The sequence below is a fragment of the Podarcis raffonei genome, chromosome 2, assembly GCF_027172205.1.
Source record: "Podarcis raffonei isolate rPodRaf1 chromosome 2, rPodRaf1.pri, whole genome shotgun sequence".
NCBI classification, from domain to species: Eukaryota; Metazoa; Chordata; class Lepidosauria; order Squamata; family Lacertidae; genus Podarcis; species Podarcis raffonei.
The window spans coordinates 102535344-102542211 of record NC_070603.1 but is presented as its reverse complement, the minus strand read 5'-3'; positions in this window follow the sequence as shown (position 1 = coordinate 102542211).

Sequence of the window (6868 nt, the reverse complement as noted above, 5' to 3'; positions counted from 1 at the left end):
ATAATTTGTCATACCTTGATCTTAATAGTAAAGTAACCCCTCATTTTGTATTACTTGGCAGCTCTGAGCAGTGGAGTATAACTAACAGGTTAAGATCTATATGTGCCTTTTGCACTTTACTGTTAAGGACCTTGGTTTCTTATAAATCACAAATGGTTCAAGGTGAGAGGCATGGAGATCTTCAGAGCTAAAATGCAAGGAGGAAAATTAGTTTCATTTTGAACTAGAGGTTTAATAGACAGTTATGCCATCCATCCATGAGATCCATGCACAGACAAAGATATACCAGAAATGGTTGAGAATGTCTTTTAATATTTTGTTGGAAGCTGCCCAATTATTATTATTATTGCAGCAAAGCTATTTCTTCTTCCTAAGTGTGTGTGTGTATAAAACTACATTTCAGGCAGAATATATATATTGTGCCTGACATGTAGTTACTACCACCAGTAAACTAGCAACAATCAGATGCAAGAGTAGTGTGTCACTACTATTAATTAAGCACTGTAAATACTTTTGATATGGTGATGACAACAGTAGTGCTTGGCTATGGAGGTGCTACAAGGCTATCATTGGATTTTTCATTTTTTGGATTTTTTTTCTAATAAGTTAGTTTTTCATCTGCGTATATAATATATCATTACCTGCAGCAAGACTTCAGGACTGAGTAGGCTACTGTAGGATTTCACCAGTGTAAAAAAACCAAAAAACAGTCATGTACATATGATAAGATGAATTCACAAGATAAGCTTCTGATAGCCCATAGTTGAAAAAGCCATCCCTTCTTTTATCCTCACAACATCCATTTCAGGTAGTTAAATCTAATGAGATTAACAATCCAAAGGCCACCCAGTAAACAGTTTGCCTGAGATTTGGAACCTGCATTTCCCTGGTCTTTGTGCAATACACCACACACTGGCTGAGTACTTGGCTTCTGACTGAGTCGACCTCACCTTGGGTGGAATTCAACATAGTGCTAAGGAGATCTTTCCATCAGTGCAAGCATTTCTGCTTGCTCCATGGAACATACCCCCTTTCCTCTCCCCATGTTGTGTTCTGGGGGTTCTCTCAATCCTCTGGAACAGATTTTGGGCAGCCACTGGAGAGGAGAGGAAGGGAAAGCCCTGTTGCACTAGTGGGAGTCTTTATGCTGGCTTCCTCTGGAACTTGTTAGTTGAATCTAGCCCAGATGGAGCCTTCCAACATTCATTGAAAATGATTATTATTTTTAGAATTGTACACTCTTGCATTTGCCTGATAAATGCAATTGAACTTCTGCTATTCCATAGGTATCCAATAACAAACATGCGGACCAATTTTGGACAAGGGGCAGAACTGAGGTAAACATATATAGCAGAAGTAACGAGTGCTTTCCACTGTCCCTTTCAGGGGTGCCAACTTGAATAAAATATTGTGGGGGCCCAGGTAAGCCCCACCCCACATGACACAGTGCACACACAAACACCATTTGAATGGGAATCCCCATCAGCTTTGTGGGGGCCGAAGCCCCCACGGCCCCTAGGAATTGGCTCCTATGGTCCCTTTAGTGAAGTATGTTTGTCCTTTGTTTCCTAGTGATATAGCTAGCTTGCCCCATGATGCTTCAGTTGAGAGTTTCCTCTCATCAAGTGGACGATTTCCTTTAGTTCTTGGGCTGTGAAGAGCAAGACGCACCACCACCAGCAAGATGATTGTGGGATAGTGGCAGCTAGACTTACAAAATTCCATGGAGGGACGATGAGAGCAAGGAGGCAATTAGCAGGATGTGTGGCCAGCAGAGGGAGCAGACACACTGCCGCCACATGTTTTACTAAAAGATTTGAAAGCTGGGGAGGTTGGGGGAAAAGATGTATAAACATAACTTCAGGGAGTAACCTGCATAGCTAAATTTAAATTACTTTAAAATGTACCAACCAATAATCACTTCTAAATTGCCATTCCATAAATGTTTCCATTTTAAAATAAGGTGGCTAGAAGTTTGCTGTCAACTTTTTACCCCCTTTGCTACTGAAGTGTCCATTAAACTAATCAGGTTTTCTTTTTTTTAAAAAAAAAATTAACAGAAACTGCCGTCTTAGAACTATCCTGTTGAGTGGGTGTTGGTGTTTGTAACAATAACGTTGTTTTCATAATATGTGATGGCAGATTAGCACGCTTCTCTGCAGTGTTGTTAACAGTTGTAATTAAGGAATAAACAGTAAAGGGTGTCAGTCCGATGACAATTTCATCTATAGTGTCACAATACAAAATGTCACAAAATATTACTGTTATATAACTACAAAAATATCAAATTAGGCTTTCATCTTAGAAGCAGAGAGGTTGTTTTTTAAAAAAAGAAAGAAAAAAAAGAAACAACAACACACAGAAAACAAAACCTGGCATAGAGACCATCGCAATTTTATACCTACTCAGTGTTCTGTCATGAAGACAAGTTGGTAATGTTTTCTTCTGTAAAATTTGGTTCTTTGCCATGCAGTTGAATTAAGAGAAAATATAAAGAGCTGATCCACAGCTTGGGTTTTACGAACACCACTGCATGTAGGAGGATAGAGACGATGCAACAATTACAGCTTGTTATGAAAGATTTCTCAAAAATACATAAACTAGACTTCCATGTGTGTCTTCAGACAATTTCCGCAAGCCTTCCCTAAAATATGTTTTAAAAATTAATTCACTTTAATTCAGGAGAAAATGAAAAGAACTGAGAGTATAGTTGGAACTAATTCCATGGTTCTCAAAAGGGTGAGATGGGTTTCTCTTGGAAGGGACAGTCGGTCACTAGGGGAAGCGTGTGAAGGTTGGAAAAGTGTGGAAGGGAATAGAAGCAAAGAAGGAAAAAGGCAAAAAGTAAGAAATATTCCTACTTTTGAAGGCACACTTAAAAAATAATAATCTGAAATTTATAGACTCCCCTTTGGCCCCAACAAATGCTGCTAATAACTTATTCATATTGCACCTTCTACATATAGTCAGGTATTTACTGCTGTATAAATTGGTGTTGGAGACGCAGGCTTGCATATGGTGAATTCATGAATGGATGTTTATTTCAGGTTTTAAAATAATCATCTCTTTATCCTTGTTTTCCTTAATTTTCAGCAACTAGTACACACAGCATGGATGCATTCAGACATTACAATAAGCCAAGACTTATGGTGACAAGAATGAGCCAAACCTCCTCTCTCTTCCACTGTTTGTGAGAGGAGGCAATGGCAGCTTTCATCTCTATTTTTTTTATTCATTGTGGCTTGTGTTCTTCAAACAAATTGTAGTATTCTAACAATGATTTGTTCAAGACAAGCCAACTTCAAACCATGAGTTACGAAGCTGTCTTTTTTCAGACAAATCATAGTTAAGGTTAACCATAGTTTAGGGTGCAAGAGCGTGCCAAATTGCAGTTAATCTAAAATGGAAGCAAAAGCTCCCAATCTGGAGGAGATGAGAGAGGTATGTGTGAGCCTGAGAAGAGACTAGGTTTGTTCTCATCATTATAAACTTTGTAATGATGCTTGAACTTTGCCAATTACTTTCGCTCTCTTTGATCTTAGTCAAGCCCCTGGCTTCTTACACTTTTGCTTTGCAGATTGAGATGTAGAATTTAGTTGATCCTACAGCTCACTGTATATCAAAGCAACTTTCCATAAAACAGAATGTGTACAGCATTTCTTGCATTTTTAAAAAATAGTTTTCTAACAAGATTGTTGTGGGCTACATTCAACATTGCACAACTGGGCTTCCTGCTTCTTTCCTCCCACTACAGTCCCCACCTCAATCTGTTGTGGAAGGTTCCCTAAACCCTCTGGAGAAAACTTCTGGGTGTTTCAGGAGGATAGGAAGACTGTTTGGCTGGCGTTGGTTTCCTCCCATGTTTTGTAAAGAGCAGAGTTCTTTTGTCAAAAATGCAGCACTGGGAAGAGACTGGTTGCCTTCTTTTTCATGTCTTCTAAGGCAATCTGCTTGACAAAATTCACCCCGACTGATATGCTACCCATCAGTGCAGATATACAGAAATCCCATGGACACAATCCAACACTGCATTCAATATACCTGAAAAACTAAGCAGCTTTTAAATGCTAATAAGTAAATAGTGCCTGCTATGCACATACCTCTTTCTGAAGGACAAATATTGCCCTGGCAATGTTGAATAAATCTTAGGAGTGCAAGGGGGGATGTGCACTGAAACACCCTTGGTTGAGATAACAGAAATATCACTGCTTATTCTTAATATCATGTTTCCTTGTCTGCACATAAAGGTAAAGGGACCCCTGACCATTAGGTCCAGTTGTGGCCGACTCTGGGGTTGCGGTGCTCATCTTGCTTTATTGGCCGAGGGAGCCGGCGTACAGCTTCCGGGTCATGTGGTCAGCATGACTAAACCGCTTCTGGGACACCAGAGCAGCGTAAGGAAACGCCGTTTTACCTTCCCGCCGGAGTGGTACCTATTTATCTACTCGCGCTTTGACGTGCTTTCGAACTGCTAGGTTGGCAGGAGCAGGGACCGAGCAACGGGAGCTCACCCTGTTTCGAACCGCCAACCTTCTGATCAGCAAGTCCTAGGCTCTGTGGTTTAACCCACAGCACCACCTGTGTCTCTTTGTCTGCACATAGGGTACTGCAAAACACACTTTCTGACTTTAAATTGGCCCTGGAGTCAAGGGCAGGGATGGAGGGGAAAGGTCATGGAAAATCAGGCTACCTCCCAGAATGTGGGGATACCTAATAACAAGGATGTGGGGCACGAAAATGTCCCATGTTTAATTGCTGGCATCTCTGGGTAGGGCTGGGAGAGATCTGTTCTGAAATCCTAGAGAACTGCTGCCAATCTATGTAGACAGTACTAAGCTAGGTGGACTAATATGAGTTAGTATAAGGCAGATTCCTATGTACAGGAAAAAATCATGACACCATTTACTAGGCCAAAGTGTGTTTTTGTGCTCCTTTATTTGCTTTTTATTCAGGCAATAAATTTCAGGTGATTTGCAAGAACATGGTTATTATTATTTAGACAAATGCAATAAATAATAATAAATAATATGTTTTTGCAAATCACCTAAATAAAAAGCAATTCAGCAATATCACTGAGAACCATTTCACAGTCCGTGATTCTGCATAAAATCCAGTTTATATGTCAGTCGTATCCTGCTCTTCCTCCCTCTGGTGTTTAAATAGAATAATAATCTCAGTGCTAGCGGGTATCAAACATATGTTTCAATGGTATCCCCAAAAAAGACTTCTCTAGAGAATATTACTGTAGAATAGTAATGTGTAACTAGCCTTGTTTTGAACACAGACTATAAGCATGTATGATAGGTATGATAATATACAATCCCCTGTTCTGAATTTAAGCATAAAAAACAGCAGGCTAAAGATTGATCCCCAATGGGCCAGGATTTTGTCCGTCACCTATCTATCTCACTAACTGGTTCTTGGATTCCCTCTCCCTTGTAGCCTCCCATATAAATGAAAGGCTGTCATTCACTTCTATGGAGAAGAGTTCATTGTTGCCCTTGGAGAGAATGCTGTGATCAGGCCCAAACCTGCGTCTCTCTGACACTGAATGATTCAGCCTCCATCATATGGACCACTGAATCACAGAGTTACATTCTATGTCAATGGGTTGCTGAAATATTGATACTCTATAACAAGTACTGTTTCAGAGGGATGGGGCGGGCAGGTGTGAAGGACTCCCTGGTCCTGAATGGGGTAACTGTGCCCCTGAAGGACCAGGTGCGCAGCCTGGGAGTCATTTTGGAGTCACAGCTGTCCATGGAGGCGCAGATCAATTCTGTGTCAAGGGCAGCTGTCTACCAGCTCCATCTGGTACGCAGGCTGAGACCCTACCTGCCCACGGACTGTCTTGCAAGACTAGTGCATGCTCTGGTTATCTTCTGCTTGGACTACTGCAATGCACTCTACCTGGGGCTACCTTTGAAGGTGACCTGGAAACTACAACTAAACCAGAATGCGGCAGCTAGACTGGTGACTGGCTGTAGCCACCGAGACCACATAACACTGGTCTTGAAAGACCTACATTGGCTCTCAGTATGTTTCCGAGCACAATTCAAAGTGTTCGTGCTGACCTTTAAACCCTAAATGGCCTCGGTCCAGTATACCTGAAGTAGTGTCTCTACCCCATCGTTCAGCCTGGACATTGAGGTTCAGCGCCAAGGGCCTTCTGGCACTTCCCTTACTGCGAGAAGTGAGGTTACAGGGAACCAGGCAGAGGGCTTTCTTGGTAGTGGTGCCTGCCCTGTGGAACACCCTCCCATCAGATGTTAAGGAAATATCCGACTTTTAAAAGACATCTGAAGGCAACCCTGTTTAGGGAAGTGTTTAATGTTTGATGTTTTATCGTGTTTTTCATATTCTTTTGGGAGCCACCCAGAGTGGCTGGGGAAAGCCAGCCAGATGGGCAGGGTATAAATAATAAAGTAGTAGTAGTAGTACTAGTGGGACGCGGGTGGCGCTGTGGGTAAAACCTCAGCGCCTAGGACTTGCCGATCGCATGGTCGGCGGTTCGAATCCCCGCGGCGGGGTGCGCTCCCGCTGCTCGGTCCCAGCGCCTGCCAACCTAGCAGTTCAAAAGCACCCCCGGGTGCAAGTAGATAAATAGGGACCGCTTACTAGCGGGAAGGTAAACGGCGTTTCCGTGTGCAGCTCTGGCTCGCCAGAGCAGCTTTGTCACGCTGGCCACGTGACCCGGAAGTGTCTGCAGACAGCGCTGGCTCCCGGCCTATAGAGTGAGATGAGCGCACAACCCCAGAGTCTGTCAAGACTGGCCCGTACGAGCAGGGGTACCTTTACCTTTACCTTTAGTAGTACTAGTAGTAGTAGTTTGAGGAAAATGTGTCCCTCCAGCACCCATCATCCCTTA